This window comes from Paroedura picta, chromosome 6 (genome assembly GCF_049243985.1).
Source record: "Paroedura picta isolate Pp20150507F chromosome 6, Ppicta_v3.0, whole genome shotgun sequence".
NCBI classification, from domain to species: Eukaryota; Metazoa; Chordata; class Lepidosauria; order Squamata; family Gekkonidae; genus Paroedura; species Paroedura picta.
The window spans coordinates 19,923,164-19,940,797 of record NC_135374.1 but is presented as its reverse complement, the minus strand read 5'-3'; positions in this window follow the sequence as shown (position 1 = coordinate 19,940,797).

Here is a 17,634-nt window from a genome sequence, read left to right as displayed (position 1 = left end):
CCCTGCCTGTAGTCTGCATTAGTTATGGCTGCCAACCTTCAGGTGGAGGCTGAAGATATCCTGGAATTACAACTGATATCCAGGCGACAGAAATCAGCACCCCCCGAAGAAAAGGGCTGCTTTAGAAGGTGGGCACTATGGTGTTATACCTTGCCAAGCCCCCTCCCACTAGCCACTTTAGGATCCATCCCAAAATCTCCAGAGATTTCCTAAACCGGAACTGGCAACTCTGGAAGTAGGACAATTCAGAATTCGCTTAAGAGAGCCTATGTGGTTTAATTAGGAGGAGCTTCTAATCTGGTAAACTGGGTTTGTTCCCCGCTCTTCCACATGCAGCTCTGATAGACCGTTTACGCACTGGAGGTTTGATGCTGGGCTTCAGACTCGAGTTTTAGTCATGGCAGGTTGCCCCACCTCTTCCTGCACCCACATGGGGGAGCATTTTGCCCAGTGCACCTCATCCACCCCCGATTTGTGTTCTTGCACAGGAGCTGGGGCAGTGAAGTTCCCAGTGCGTAAACGGTCATAGTGCTGTTCTGACCAAGCAGTCCTGTCAGGGCTCTCTCAGCCTCACCTACTTCACAGGGGAGAGGAAGGGAAGGGGATTGTAAACCACTTTGAGACTGCTTCGGACAATGAAAAGCAGGGTATAAAAACCAATGCTTCTTCTTCCTCTTAAATTTTATTTGCTGTTGCAGAAAACTAAGCTGATGTTTCCATTCTCACCTCAGAACACAACTTTTTGGGGGAGGGAGGGAAACCTGTTCCATTTCAACTTGATTATACTTTCAAGGCGGTGAGCAAGCCATTAAACAGAACCCATCTTAGACTAGAAGAAGAAGGTGTGTGACAACCTGCATTTTTTAGCAACATTCCCTAGTAAATTTTTCACATCACGGCTTAGCATGTATGGGTGATATAAACAACTGCAGACTGGGAAGGTGGGGCTTGTTTGGTATGCATATCTATAGCCAGCAATGGTGGCGATGGCAGTTTCTAAAGAAGATTTGCATTCCATTTCAGAAAACTGTGACTGGTGCCCAGTAATAAAACATGACGCTGAATAAATTGGCGTAATGAGATACAACCGGATACCGTGGCAGGGGTGTCCTAAAACGGAGACCTTTGGTCTGGAAAGCCTGACCTCTTAATTAGATTTGAATAAACTGTAATGACAAAGGCTGCAAGGAGTTTTAATGAGCTGCGTTATTCAAAAATGAAAAGTACGTCTAGGAAGCTGGTTTATAATGTGTCAAGCTGATGCTGTCATCTGGGACTGGAAGGAGCACCAGGGCCCCAAATGGAAGTGCCCCCACCCCTGTACAACAATCACAAATTCCAGGAAAAACTCCCTCCTCCACCCAGGTCCAGAGCTACCCTTGCCTTGGGGGTATATGGATTAGCCAGATGGTTAGGCTCAGACTGGGGAAGGGGCCCCATGATCTTCCTTGCCTTGGCCTCAACCAAAGATCTGGCGGAAGAGCTCTGTTTTGCAGGCCATGTAGAACTGTCATAGCTCCATCAGTGGCCTTAGCTCTCCCATAAGCTCATTCCACCAGGTCTGGCTTGCATGGATTCCACCAGGTCAGGGCCAGAACCGAAAAGGCCCTGGCCCTAGTCGAGGCCACACAAACATCCCTTGGTCCAGGAATCTCCAGCAGATTAGCGCCCGCAGAGCAAAGGGGGGGACATAAAGAGGCCAGCAGTCCCTCAGGTATGCAGGGCCCAGTCCCTCAAGTATGCAGGGCCCATATAGCCTTCATGATTAACACCAATACCTTGATCCTGATCTGGACCAAAACCAGCAACCAATGCAGCTGCCTTAGCATCGGCTGGATATGGGCCCCTCATAAAACATCAGTCTGAACATTATGATTTACAGATACTTTTTTTTTACAGGAAGTAAGTTTTTTAGGCACAGATTATCAACATTCTATCCCAAAATTGCATTCCTGAGGATTTGGAGATGGGGCCTAGGAAGAGCAGGCCATGGGAAGGGGAGGGATCTACACAAGGTACAATGCCATGGACTAGTGACTTTCTCCAGGGGAATTTATCTCTGTAGTCTGGAAATCAGATGTAATTTTGGGACATCTGCAGGCTCCGATGGGGGCTTAGCAGCCATATCGGGAGCTGTCTTTACTCCATTCAACACAAGTGTTATCCAGAGTCAAAGTCTGAAAGGAAATATAGATTAGATATAATGGCTAGAAATATAACAGCTAAATATCAGGAAACACATTTTCACAGTCAGAGTAGTTCAGCAGTGGAATCGGCTGCTTAAGGAGGCCGTGATCCCCCTCACTGGCAGTCTTCAAGCAGCAGCTCTCATGGAGCCAGTTGGGTGTAGTGGTTAGGAGTCCGGACTTCTAATCTGGCATGCCGGGTTCAATTCTGCACTCCCCCACATTCAGCCAGCTAGGTGACCTTGGGCTCGCCACGGCACTGATAAAACTGTTCTGACCGAGCAGTGATATCAGGGCTCTCTCAGCCTCACCCACCTCACAGGGGGTCTGTTGTGGGGAGAGGAATGGGAAGGCGACTGTAAGCCGCTTTGAGCCTCCTTCGGGTAGGGAAAAGCGGCATAAAAGAACCAACTCTTCTTCTTCTTCTTCTTCTTCTTCTTCTTCTTCTTCTTCTTCTAGCCATTTTGGTGTAGTGGTTAGGAGTCCAGACTTGTAATCTAGCGAGCCAGTTTCAATTCTACACTCGATTCTACACTCCCCCACATGCAGCCAACTGACCTTGGGCTTGCCACAGCCCTCATAAAGCTGTTCTGACCGAGCAGTAATATCAGGGCTCTCTCAGCCTCACCTACCTACCTCTCAGGGTGTCTGTTGTGGGGAGAGGAAAGGGAAGGTGAATGTAAGCTGCTTTGAAATTCCTTCAGGTAGAGAAAAGTAGTATTTAAGAACCAACTCTTCTTCTTCTAGGCTTTTTCTAGCCTTCTTCTAGGCTGACCCTGCATTGAGCAGTGGGTTGGACTAAATGGCCTCTATGGACTCTTCCAGCTCTAGGATTCTTTGCTAGAAAGATCTTGTGGCAGATTCCAAAACGATGAAGCAAGAACCATGCAAATTGCTTTGGTTCCTCATTGGGGATAAAGTTGGGCAAATGAAATAAATAAACTCTTCACTATTTTTATGCTAAATAAAAACAGTTGGAAGAAGAGGCAGCTGCCCAATGGGGAAATTAGGGCCTGTGGTGTCTGAATTTAATCAGCCAAGCAGGAAAAACTAAACAATGGCCAGATTTTTAAAAAAAATCCTGTGTATTATATGCTCAGTATTATATGCCTGATAAACCTTCATGTCTTCCTCCTGGTGTTGTTTGATCATTTTGTTCCCATGCCTGGAAGACAATTTTTACCTCATTTAAATACCTGCAAAGCAAAGGTAAGAGCCAGTTCCTCCTGGGCTCAGGTTAATCTGGTCTGAAGCTTTGCCTCATGAAAAGCTTTAGTTAATACTGCAGAGGTACAACATCACTGCTTAGTTTTCAAGCTCTGACAAGAGTTTTTAAATTGCTTTTGGAAAACCAGGCCCATTCCGCACAGATTCTTTATAGCAGGAGTGTGGCAAATTGAAATCACTACAAAAATAATCGCTACAAAAATGCAGTTATGCACAAGGTCGTACACAATCTGCCACACTCCTGAAACTGATCAGCAAAAAGCGCTTCGTTGTAGCGCTTCCAGGGAAATCCCAAAAAGTGGATTCACCCTCTGGAAAGTGCTACACTCTTGCAACCAATCTGCAACACTAGCGAAAAAGTTCTGTGTGTTACCATTGTTGAGGTTTCAGCAAAGTCCCTCCCCCTGGCTCTCTCCTCTGATCTTCCGGCGAAGCGATCGCCATTTTTTTTTCTCGGAGTGAGTGGAGAGCAACGAACCAGCGAGCCTGCATTCACCCAGTCCCTCCACAGAGCTGTTTTAAGTCACCAAGCACCACACAGCCCCGTTTGCTGGTTCCCTTTATTTTCGGCCGAAAATCGCACCCGTGCACGGGGGGGGATTTTTTTTTTCACTCGGGGGAGCATGGCAACAATGAAACGGCAGCTCACATGCCACCTGCCAGCTAGATGGGTCTCTCCGTTGCAACGAATCAATGCAGATTCATTGCAATGTGTGTTTTTTTTAAAACCTGCTTTAAAGGGAAAGGGGCTTTTCAGGAGCATGATAATGGCTGCCCATTGGCTCTTCGTTTGATTGACAGCCAGGGGCGGGACAAAGCTTGGCAAATATTGCTTCCTTCCTAGCGATTTTTGCCGAGACCAGAAACCTATGGGAGACGATTGAAATGCAACTGGATTCCACTACAAAGGCAGGTATGCATAACGACGAATTCCACTATTTAAAATTCCGTTTTTTCCTTCTGAAACCAATTTGCCACATTGATCCTGATGCGGAATGGGCCCCAACGTTACAAAGCTTTGTTTCCTGATTGATCTGCCGGAGCAGGAAGTGGTGACACAGGGTTCCCAGAGGCCTGGTGCTAGCAGGAAACCCTTTCCAGCACTCCAGTATCTTTACTGGTGTTCAGTGTGGTGGCAGAGAGATGATATCATGTGATTCTGCAAAAGCTAGGAACCCAGATATCACATTGCTGCCTCATGCAACACTCTAGGAATTAACCCAATCCCTGTGGGTTTTGCCACAGAGCATCTTGTGAGGTGGTGATATCACTGCTTTGGCTATGGAGCCAAAAGCAGGGTCATAGTGTTGAGGGACACAGTTTTACCAGGTCTTCATTCCCCGAGTCTCCTACCACTTGCCCTGGCAAACAGACAAGTCTTGTAGTGGTTCCTGAAGATCTCTAATGAGGGGTTTCCCTCAGCTCTCCAGGGAGACAATTCCACAGAGTGAGAATCCTGACAAAGGCCCAGGATGTGGTTGGGCTCGTTTAGGCCTTACTTCCCACACTGCTGATCCCATCTGGAATGTAGGGGCACAAGAGATGCTTAGATTCATCTTCTGCCTCACCCAAAATACTGACAATCCAATCCCCTATAATTCACTCTTTAATACAAGTGCATCTGTATCCGGAAGTGCGGTCCACATAGAATAGAATTTTATTTAAACGGTCTTAGACCAGAGCAATAATGAAACACACACACAAAACAAATAGAATAAAACAGGAGGGAGGAAACAATCACTCATCCATCCATACAACTAGAATAAAATAGGACAATCCCAATATACAGATTTCACAGAAGAGTCATCCTACATGAATTCTACAGGTGGTTGTGCAAAACTTTGCTGTGACTGCTAACAACTCAGGGTTCATGCAGTCTACGTATGGGAATGTGATCCTTGCTGGGCTTATTTACACTACTAGTCCAAAGAATTATAGGAATTGTCGTTTAGTAAGATATACTAGAAATCATACATTTAACATCCACACAGAACCGCAATGGCTGTTAAACCACAGCTAGGTCTATAAATATATACTAAATGTGTTTATGATTAAAGCAATGGATGTAATTCAGATTCCTAATGAAACTATTTTGTTTAAATAGTTTTTGGTCCATTTCATAATGCTCGTATAGGAGAGGATCTGAATCAATTTTGAGTGCAATTTCATGTAAGCGAGTGCATTAAATTGCTTATTTCATGCATTTATTTCCCTTTGTCTACTAAATTTTAATTCATTCTTAAAACATAAAACAGGCACTAATCCAACTCTCACGGTAAGAACTGCTGTGGAGGCTTTTGAATAAAGAACTCTCCCTATTGTTCCTGCAGCATCGGAAGGGAGGGGGTGAGGGGCTTGAAAAAGTGCAGGCTTGCTGTTTTCCTCCCCGCAGCTCTCATCTGCAGGGGGAGGGAGTGCAGCGTGGCTCAGTTTAGCAATTTAGCCCACTTAGACCTTTTTAAATTAACGGACAAGACACCACATGCCCAGTGGCGCTGCCTGGGGAGCAGATCCACAAGCAAAAGCAGCAGGAGGCAGCCAAGCAGATCAGAGGCAAATTGCTATTTCATGTCTATCTTCATAAGGAGAGCTGTTTGCAACCAGGAGCCATCTCTGATATTACTTCGGCTCAGCATTTTGTGCTCTTCTGAGACTTTGGGCCTGGGCATATTTCTGAACTGAAAGCATAATTCATTGTAGAGTACAGTATATGAATGTATGCATGTGTAGACAGATGATAGGTAGGTAGGTAAGTGGATAGATGGATGGATGGATGGATGGATGGATGGATGGATGGATGGATGGATGGATGGAGAATTGGTTTTTATATCTCACTTTTCACTACCTGGAGGAATCTCAAAGCAGCTTACAATCACCTTCCTTTCCTCTCCCCCACAACAGACACCCTGTGAGGGAGGTAGGGCTGAGAGAGCTCTGAGAAAACTGTTTTGCGAGAACAGTTCCAACAGGATTGTGAGGAGCCCAAGGTTACCCAGCTGGCTGTATGTGGAGGCCAGAAATTAAATCTGGTTCTCGAGATTAGAAGCCACCACTCTTAACCAACTCCACCGGGATGGACATACAGACAGACATGCCATGCTTTTTGACTGATGGAAGACGGGCCCCTTTTCGCCACCAAGAAATCTTACTCAGAGAACATGGGACCTGTGCGTTTAGGATAGGAGGGTTGCAGTGAGGGGAGGAATCAGTTGAGATCAAGCAGAAGAGGTGGTACAATCCAACCCATTGTTATGTGCTCCTCATTTCCCCACTGAAAACACTGTATAAACACTAGGCAAATGCAAAGAAGCATTCTTACAAGGCAATATAGCTTCTACCTACTATACCCCCAGATAGGAAGAAAACTGGCTCAACAAAGTGAACAAAAGAAGTTGCCTTCTACTGAGTCAGAAAATTGGTGGGTCATGACAAGTACTGTCTGCTACTCAGACTGGCAGTGGTTCTCCAAGGTCTCAAGCAAAGATCTTTTATATCACCTGTTGCCTGGTCCTTTTAACTAGAGCTGTGGACCCACATGGGTCTCACATCTCCAGAAATAAAGTGTCTGGGCCCCTAAAACAAATGCTAAGAGGAGATCACACAGTCCTTCACGATCTTGGTGCTGGATCCAACTCAAAGAACCCAAGGGAACTGGAATTCGGTGAGGAAGCTACGAACTCTCGGTGTGAGCATTCTAGCCCCTGCCCCCTTGGAGAATTAATGTTCCAAGTGTTCTGCGGAGAATAGAAATAGCTGTCAGACTAACTGATATATTCCCCTTCCCCTGCCCCCAGGATGGAAGGCTGCACCGTAGGAGCTATTAAGCTGGTGTGGCCTACGTTTTCATTCCCGTGATGAAAAGAAACAAAGGCTAATTAGTGTCAGATCCCCTACCCACCTTGTTCTGCCATTGCTATGCATGAATAGAGCATTATTTCAGCTTCCCAAGCAATGAAACAGCAGAGGTGTTAACAAAGAAAGAACTTCCCAAGGTATGTCAGCTTGTTCTGGTGCTATGTTGGAGGCAGACATATAAAAGCTCTGCTGATGGGAGCTGTATATTATATGGATAAACTAAATGGTTGCCTCCTCGTTCCCTTCAGTTCCCTTCCCACTAGCAATTTTTCAATTGCCAGAGTGAACAGTGACCTTGAACTCATGGTATGCTGCTTGTTCACGTGTATCGGTTTCTGTAAATACGTAATGGGTACACACTGCTGATCCTAGGGTTGCCAGTAATGCCTTGTCAAATGCTGAGAGATCTTGAGGGCAGTGCCTGAGAAAGGTGAGCTTGGGATAGATGTGACAGCATTGGTGGATGATGCTCTACAAATTTCCCCTGATTTCTATGGTAAAGATCATAGAAAGGCTGGAGATATTCCTAGAATGTCGGTATGAGGCCATTTTTGCCCATTTCCCCCCCACTCTTCAGTTTCTCAAGGCTGGGTAATTGGAACCAAGGGTGGGTGTTTACCTGCCACAGGAGTAAAGTCTATCCAATGTTCCTCTTCGGATTCTACTTTAGATGGGCCAAAAAACCCTGAATTTTCACATTAATGTAGCTCCTCTACATGTCAAGGGGACCAATGAAGGCAGACATTGGTGAGTAGGGCCTGGAGCCATAATCCTGCTCCCTTCTAAATGGATGATGCAAATATGGACATTGGAAGGAATTGTGGAGAAACTTTGCACAGAAAACATTTCCAGTGTCGTTTTTTGTCTTCTACAGAAAATTTTCATTTTCTACAGATTTATTGTTTCAGAAAGCTAGTAACCAGGAATGAACAATATTAGGCAAATGACATTCGCAATCAATATTTTTCAGATAATTATCCCTAGAAATTGCACAAGAGCATCCATGTAGTAAGTAGCGGTGGGAAAGAGAGCAACAAATACATATATGGTGCAATGCTAGGAAATTCTTCCTGGGGGGTTTCTCTCCTGGCCCCTGCCTGGTGGAATGAGCTCCCTGAAGAGCTGAGGGCCCTGATGAAGCTCTCTGAGTTCCGCAGGGCCTGCAAGATGGAGCTCTTCCGCCAGGCATTTGGTTGAGGCCGGGTGGTGATCCCGGGGCTAAGATCGGGTCCCCCCCCTCCCCTTAGGGGTTGGGCCGGTATTAGACTGTGCCTGAGCCATCATGTGATCAACCCCTTTTGATACATTTCCGTTCTTGAGATCTGCCTGATTTTCGACCGACCCAGTGATTCCCTGTATGGGAAATGAGGTTAGTGGCTAATTATTCCACCATTGTAATATTGTAGAGTTTTAGAGATATTTTATGGGGAGATTGTTTTATACTACTGATAGCATTGTTTCATTGTTGTGGGGTGGATTCTGTATTTTACATATTTGTAAACCGCTGCGAGCCAGTTCGCTGAGAGCAGCAGTCATATAAATCCAAATAAATAAATGAATAAATGAATGAATGAATAAATAAATAAATAAATGTATCCTGCTTTTCAGTTCAAGACTATGTACAATACATAAAGATCAAACACCTCCCCTTGCTCCTCACCATCCTAATAAAGCCTAATAAAATGCCTGCAATCCATTAAAAGCTGGGAGAACTGAAAAAGCTTTACAGCAGGGGTAATCAACCTGTGGTCCTCCACATGTCCATGGATTACAATTCCCATTCTCATGGACATCTGGAGGACCACAGGTTGACTACCCCTGCTTTACAGCTTCTAAACATTTCCTAGGCGTGTACTTCCCTCATCTCCTTTTCAGCCAGTTCCATAAATTGGGAATGAAGGATGAGCTCTTGCCAAACCAGGTGAGCCATCTTTAATTGTCACTGGGAGGTGGCGATCTGAAAAGCCTAGCAGGCACACACTGACACATGGGAGAGAGCTGGTCCTTTTTAAGATGCAGGCCCCAGGTCCTCAAGCGCTTTAAGAGAGTGATGCTGGGGAGGTCTGCTGAGATTCCTAATTCAGATCTATTCAATTGGGCTTACTGCAAGGAAAGTCTACTAAGGACTTGAACTAAACTTGGAAATAAACTGGCAGCCAATGAAGCTGTTTTAAAACAAGGCAGCTCCTAACACCAGCTGCAATTTCTGGGTTGTCTCTAAGGTCAGCTCAACAGAGAGAGCGCCACTGTAGTCCAACCGTAAGGCTGCAAAAGCATTAATCACCCTGGCTAGGTTATCTGAATCTAGGAAAGGAGAGATGTGGTAGACCAAATGATTTTGGTAGAAGGCCCTCTGTGTCTCCTTGGTAGTAAGGATGAACCATGTACAGAATTCAGGCATTTCTTGGTGAAGGGATGGAACCAGCTTGGTGTCGTGGTTAAGAGTGGCTGCTTCTAATCTGGAGAGCCAGATTTTATTCCCCACTCCTTCACATGCAGCCAGCTGGGTGACTTTGGGTTAGTCACAGTCTTGTTAGAGCAGTTCTCATAGAGCAGTCCTGTCAGAGCTCTCTCGGCCTCAGGGTATCTGTTGTGGGGAGAGTAAAAGAAGGTGATTGTAAGCCACTTTGACACTCCTTTGGGTGCTGAAAAACGGAGTCTAAGAACCAACTCTTCTAAAAATGCTTCAGATCCTTTTGAAGAGGGCTTGTGGGTTATACCTGGAGAGTGGTCTCAGATGAATGCTTGGGAAGTTTTGTTTTCTGTCAAGCCAAGAATAAGGTATTCAGTCAGACCTTCTCTTGAGATTCCTGCTTTTTGAAGTCTAGATTGTGTGGACATGAGTGAAATGGGGAGGGGAATCTGAACATTTTACTTTTCCTAAAGTACGAACAGGTCTCTTTTGACTGTGTGCCATGAGCATGACTCACTTTTCCCTCAGAAGCATTCAACCCACCTTGAGAGTCATACTGTACAAATCTAAAGGCCATTTTGAAAGGATATGGCACTGATAAAGCTATGCATGTGTTTCATTTCCATAAAAGGAGGTGATTTGTACCTTTAAAATACCTTCCACGGAATAATGGGGAAACTTTCATATGAGGGCAAAACATAATTTTCTATTATTTTCCTACACAATGTGACAAGGCTTCTGATGATGATATCTGTTAGATGAGTGTTCATGAATAACCCGATTTCTCTTTTCCCTCGGTTTATGCACTCCAGGGCTTTGTATTCCTACTGTCATTTTAGCAGGTAGACCCTGAGGGTATGTCCTTTTGATAGTATGGTGCCCACAGACTTACAGAAAAATATGTTTTATGGAAGGGCTGAACGCCAGCAAGGTAAATGAGACTTCTGGGGTTGATAAATGCATCGTTTTCAGCTTTCTCACAAGGCATACAATTTTGTGTCAAAGAAATAACTGGCGAGAGAGTTTTGGTTTTACATTTCTTTAGGAGCGGGACAATATCTGAGAATATGTTGTTAATATGTTATTAGTTATGCTGGACTCTTTGCTTCCAAAAGCAAAATGTGCCCATGAGGAAGTGACAGAAAGAAAGAGCGTGAATCTCTAAGAAATAGGAAACGTTGTCTCATTATCCCATACAGTGTTCCAAGAAAGAAAGGGGTGCCCCCTGCCCCTCCAACAAGGAGCAAGAGGTGAAACCACTTGAGTAGCAAAGGAAGAAAAAACCATCTACTGCCAGGCAACCCCCTCCCCGCAAAAAAATTTCTTCAAAGCAACCAAGATAAGTTGTAGCACTAATGTTTATACATTTAATTCCATTCTTTGCCCCATGTCTTGTGATTGGTTACGAATATTCGACTTCACAAAAGTTAACTATACATGCATGAGTTTCTAAATAGCATCAGCTTGTTTTTGATTGGTCCCTGCCATCACATGTTCCCTCTGTCCGTGTTGTCTGTCCTGCGCTGGGAAGATAGCCGAGCCTCCTCCCATGCTGGGAAGGCTCCACAACATTATACATACTGGGAGGAATGCTGTACATGCTCTTATATCCTCCAGAAAGAAATCACAAGAAGCCAAATCCTACATGTGCATTCACACCCAGAGACACTCACACAGGTCATTAAGTTAACCAAGATGTGAACTCGCCTCCACGTCTCTCCCTCTCTTTTCTGCCTTCATTACCCCCATGCTCAACTTCACAATTGCCCAGTTGCTCCATGTGGCAATCACTCCCCAAATTCCCACCTATCCTCTGGGGTTCTGAATTCATGATTTTGACCTCATGTGAATCCAAGGGATGTTCTGCCAATCAGAGTCTGTGGGACGCCACTGGAAAGGAGAAGGCAAACCAGCCTAAGCTTAAGGAAAGGGAGGTTAAAAATATCCTCAGACCAGAGAATTTTGCAGCTCTAGATAAGAACATTAGTTTAAGCAGGTTTTCAGTTTGTCTTTTGGTTAAGGTTTGGAGTTAGCTTAGAGAAGAAAGCTTGACTTAGGCCTATTTTGCACGGCCACTGAAACGGTGGCATGGAGAACACGGAGGAGGAAGAAGCAAAGCAAACCGCTTATGCACGGGACAGAACACAATGGCGGCAAAACCCAGAGTATCCGATTATGCACGCATACTCCGGAGCCGCTTCTGGTTGTGCCCTGGTCCCAGGAAGCTCCACTTTCCTCCGCATCTCGCTAACGTGGCTTTTTCAGTGGCATACGTTGACTCTGCACCCGGTTGCCTCCTGCAGTGTGCATAATTGGTGATTTTAGCCACCGCCATTCCACCCCGAATGCAGACTTTCCACTCCGTGCATAATGGTCCTTGGGGAGACAAATAAGGATCCAGGTAAGGGCCTGATATTCCTAACTGGTAAGGGCCTGATATTCCTAACTGGTGTGTACAGGGTTTTTTTTGTGTGTGGGTTTATTTATATATTTATTTATATTTAGCTGCCAAGTGGTTACTCTCACTGGGGAAAGCTTGTAGCCTGTGAAGGTGGAGGTGAGAGCCAGTTTCACTGTATAGAGAGAAGCAGACTACCCTGTTAAATACTTTATTGTCTGTTAAATAACCATTTGTTGTTCCTCTCCATCTGGGTCTTGTCTGTCTGGTCAACTATCTATGGAAAAGCTATTTCTGCTTACCTCATAAATAATTGCTGCCTTGGTCTAGCAGGTTCCCAAATAAGAGACCTTTAGCAAGCGATTTTGCCTTCCCTGACAGGATTTCTCTTTATACTTACCTGAGCACCTTCCTTCTCTCCCCCCCCTTTTTTTCCTCCTCTGGCTGTCCCACCCAGTTCTTTGAGTGTATATTGGGAAATGCTGACTCAGCCTAGGGAATTGAAGGGAGAAACGGAAGTCCTTATGTTATCCTTGTTTGATGGCATATGAGAGGCTGATGGTAAATCAAAATTAAAGATGTGAGACCACTGAGGAGCAAAGAAGATATAATTATTTTTGCTTAGTAAAAAGGAAAAAATACTGTCTACAAAAACAGACAAATATTCTCTCTGGTGCAGCAAAGATGGCGGTCTCCATATATATATACACCACCTATCATTTTTTCCCAAATTTGGTAACTCTACCGATGTCCCTATGTGATTGGTTACAAAATTATAGCCTAGCATAGAATTTACTACAAATGTGTGAGTTTTGCATTACATCAGCTTGTTTTTAATTGGTTCTTGTTCTCAGATGGCAAGGGAAGTATGATTGGCTGCTTGTTCTGTGCTGGGAAGAGAGCCAAGCTCAGGCCAGTTCTCCCTCCCACATTGGAAAGTTTTTTTTACAAATTTATACATAGGTTTTTTTTTCCATGCTAGGAGAAACTCTGAATATGTTCATACATCCCACACTAATGAATTGTTTTATTTCACTTAAGGGGAAATGGCCAGGTAGGAATCAGGTTTAGGACTTATGAGATGAACAGGAAACAAGAATGAGGTAACTTTGTATAAAAATAAACACCAGTTTGTCAAAAACGAGTAACTGTTATTCAGAAAGGTCTTAAAACCTCAGGAGAGAGATGTCTTGGACATCTCTGTATATATGAACAAGTATAAGCTTCTTGGCCTCACAGACACTAAAGTTGGTAAAGACAGGAACATTCACACAAGTTCCAACTGCCTTCCTTATCCACTGCCTTAGGATCGCCCCTGTCTTCAAAGAGCTATGACCGTCAGTCTTGATAGGGATAGGCTACTCATCCCATTTCCTTGATGCAAGATCTTTCTTGACCATCTTCACAGACTGTTTTGCTCCTTCATTGTTGATTTTCAGCTCCCAGCTCCTAACTGACATTCTCAACTGTAGAATTCTATTTGAATCCTGTATTACTCAAGGTCCTCAGCCTGGATGACAGCATTAAAATGCAACTAATCCTAAAATAAAATCTTATGTCCCCTTTTTTACCTGAATGTGGGAAGTTGTGGCTTAAAGAATCCATAGGAGGGCCCAGACCGGGTGAACGTCAGTCCACTGGACAATCCCCCACCACATAACCACCACACTCTTTTGCCCTTCAACCAACAATCATCCTATATTCACCCCTTCACCCAGTTCTCTGTTATGGCTATCTCACTGGTGTTTCTTTCCTCCTGGCCAATCCCTTCTTTTTCCTTTTTACAATTTAGTGTAGCATTGTAAGTTGCCAGGCAATCAAAGACGTTGACCTCTTTTCTTTGTTGCAACACCTATACCTATGAAGATGTTGTTTATTTTTTTAAAAAACAAGGTTTTATATCTCTCTGCAAATCTGTGAGCTTTCTCCTAGTTTGCAGGGAAAATATACCCTATCTCAATATACCCCTCTTGTGGATATTTTTGGAGGTCCACAGGAGAAGGCTACCCATCACCCATAAGACAAATTAGTTTTTCCCTCCCACTCTCTGGAAGGTATGGGCAAAGTTCTCCCACGCCCCCCCCCCCATTACTGATCCATTATTAGATTTTCGTTTTATTTTGTATTTATACTCTACTTTTCTCCCCAGTGGGAATCTAAAGCAGTTTTCAACATGGGTTTCCCTCTATTCTTTGGTCGATTAGATTAGGCTGCGAGAGACTGGCAAATTCAATGAGAGTTAACATGATAGAGAGGGGATTCAAACCCATTTCTTGCAGTCCCTAGTCCAACATCTAGCCTCTACACAATGCTGCCTCTTGCCTAAAAGTGGACTACTTAATTTTATCTATTGGGGCTACCACCGAGAATTTATCAAGCAGAGCAGGCTCAGTTAATATGACATGGTACATTAAATACTGGTAGACCTCACTACAGTCAACACTGTCAGTTCCTGGCAACGAGCCAGTTAGATTCTAGTTTGGAAGCAACTTGGACACCAACAAGAGTTTTAGAGTAGAAGTTTTCAAGACTCAGGGCATTTCCGCACATTGGCAAAAATAGCGTTTTGCCAGCTGAATGGCATAGCACTAAACATTATCGAGCCTCCCGGCCCATCCTCACCTCCCCAGAAAGCTCCTCTCAAAAGCTGATTCCCTGACACTCTTGTTGGTCTTTAAGGTGCTACTGGGCTTAAATCTGACTGTTCTACTGCAGACCAGCATGGCTGCCCTCAGTACTGGCAGAGAGTCAGTCTATTGTAGTGATTACCAGGTCAGACTTGGGTTCTAGGAGACTTGGGTTCAAATCCTAGCTCTGGCATGGAATCTCAGGGGGTAAGCTTGCTCAGTCATCTCTTTCATCCTAACCTTTTTCACTGGGTTGTTACAGTGAGTCTGTTTAGGATGTTAACTATATATGATGTTTTGACACTGCAGGCCTAACTGTTCGCTTTTAGGTTCCTGTGTAAATCTGCAAACATGCATTTTCTTCCACAGTTCCAGCAAACCAACAGTTTCAGCTTTGAGAAGAACAGCTTCTGAATGAATGATTTTATGTCTAGATCCTGGCACACGGTTTGCAATAATGCTTAGAGGCATCTACTATAACATCATGGCTTTAGAGAAAATGAATTAGACAGTTTAAGGGAATCATGTGAGACTCACACAATTGGGTCCACATAACACAGCCACACCTTTAAATTCCCCAAACCTCTTGGGGATGTGGTGAGACTATCTTATCTTTTCAGAAAAGGCTTGGTAAAAATTGTAGAAAGCATGTTTTATCTTTAAATGCAGGCTCAGTAGGAGAAGGGCTAAGATAGAACTGTGACTGGTCGAAGGTCACCCAGCAGGCTTCAAGCAGAAGAATGTGAAATCAAACCCAGTTCTCCTGGTTAGAGAATGCTGCTCTTACCCACTACACCATGCTGGTACCCAGAAAAGAAATATACATGTTCATAAGCAGTAAATCTCTGAATCCCAGTGTCAAGGGGTTAACATCAGGGGAAGGCCTCAGCCTCTATGCCCTGTTGATGGATCTCCAGAGACACTGAGTGGCCAGTGTGTGAAACAGGATGCCTGGCTAGATAGACCACCATTCTGATCCAGCAGATCTCTTCTAATATTCTAGAAGAAGAAGAAGAAGAAGAAGAAGAAGAAGAAGAAGAAGAAGAAGAAGAAGAAGAAGAAGAAGAAGAAGAAGAAGAAGAAGAAGAAGTCGCCTTCCCTTCCTCTCCCCACAACAGACACCCTGTGGGGTGGGTGAGGCTGAGAGAGCGCTGATATCACTGCTCGGTCAGAACAGTTTTATCAGTGCTGTGACGAGCCCAAGATAACCCAGCTGGTTGCATGTGGTGGAGTGCAGAATTGAACCTGGCATGCCAGATTAGAAATCTGCACTCCTAACCACTACATCAAACTGGCTCACCAGAAGGACAACACTGAGGGCCATTCCGCACTCGGTCAAAATTACACAATGGTTGCAAATTGAAATCGCTACTAATTTGCTGTTATGCACAATGTCATTGACAATCTGCAACACTCCTGAAACCGATCCGCAAAAAGCGCTTCGTTGTAGCGCTTTCAGGGAAATCCCAAAAAGTGGATTCACCCTCCGGAAAGCGCTACACTCTTGCAACCAATCTGCAACACTAGCGGGAAAGTCCTGTGCGTTACCATTGTTGCGGTTTCTGCAAAGTCCCTCCCCCTGGCTCTCTCCTCTGATCTTCCGGCGAAGCGATCGTCATTTTTTTTTCTTGGAGCGAGCAGAGATCAACACACCGGCGAGCCTTTGTTTACCCAACGAGGCTTCCCCGGCTGCAGTCCCTCCCCAAAGCTGTTTTAAGTCACCAAGCACCAAGCACCACACAGCCCCGTTTGCTGGTTTATTTTCCCTTTATTTTTCACTTTATTTTTGGCCGAAAATCGTGGCCGTGCCAGGAGGGGGGCGGTATTTTTTTTCCACTCTGGGGGAGCGTGGCAACAATGAAACGGCAGCTCAAACACCACCTGCTAGCTAGATGGGTCTCTCCGTTGCAACGAATCAACGCAGATTCGTTGCAACGTGTGTTTGTGTGTGTGTGGTTTTTTTTTTTTAAACCTTCCTTAAAGGGAAAGGGGCTTTTTGGGAGCATGATAATGGCTGCCCATTGGCTGCTCGTTTGATTGATGGCTAGGGGCAGGACAAAGCTTGGCAATATCGCTTCCTGGCTAGCGATTTTTGCCGAGACCGGAAACCTGTGGGAAACAATAGAAACGCAACTGGATTCCACTACAAAGGCAGGTATGCATAACGACAAATTCCACTATTTAAAATGGCTTTTTTTTGTTCCGAAACCCATTTGCTACATAGATCCTGGTGCGGAATGGCCCTGAGTGATCCTTGGCTGGGACACAACATTTTCACCAAGACCTGAAATAAAATTCTGGCCTTTTTCTAGTCTAGGAGACTGGCTCCTGTACTGAGTGATCGTTGGAAAGTCCGATCATTCTTCACAGAGCCTCTCAATCTAGTAGCTAACGTGCTCCCTTAAAACAGTAAAAGAGATTCTGTGAAGGTTCAAGGGGTTGGCAGGTTACAGTGGATGAGCAATAGGGTTGGGAGTGTCCTGCATAGTGCAGGGGGTTGGAATAGATCACCCAGGAGGTCCCTTCCAACTCTATGATTCTATGATTCTACACTTTTGGCTCCCATGTGCCCATTTTAAGTAATGTCCCTTGATGGCTGGGAGTTAACTCTGTAACAAGGTTGTTGTGCAGATAAATGGGGGAGGGGCATGGATGATTCCAGGAAGACTGGCAGCCAACTTTCTTATCCTGGAGCACTTTGAAAACCCAGGTGCGAGAGGTACCATCAAAGGGAGTTTGTCAAATGATTCGGTCACTCAATAACCTATCTCCTTAGAGAGATTTCCACTAACACCCGCCCTCTTCGTCTCATAGAAACTGCAGATGAGAAAGTCTGGGGAAAGAATAGCTAGATAGACAGTCTTTGGTGGTTTTGTGACATCATTAACGGATACACTAATCCCATCTCTCTTCTCACCGGTATTTGCA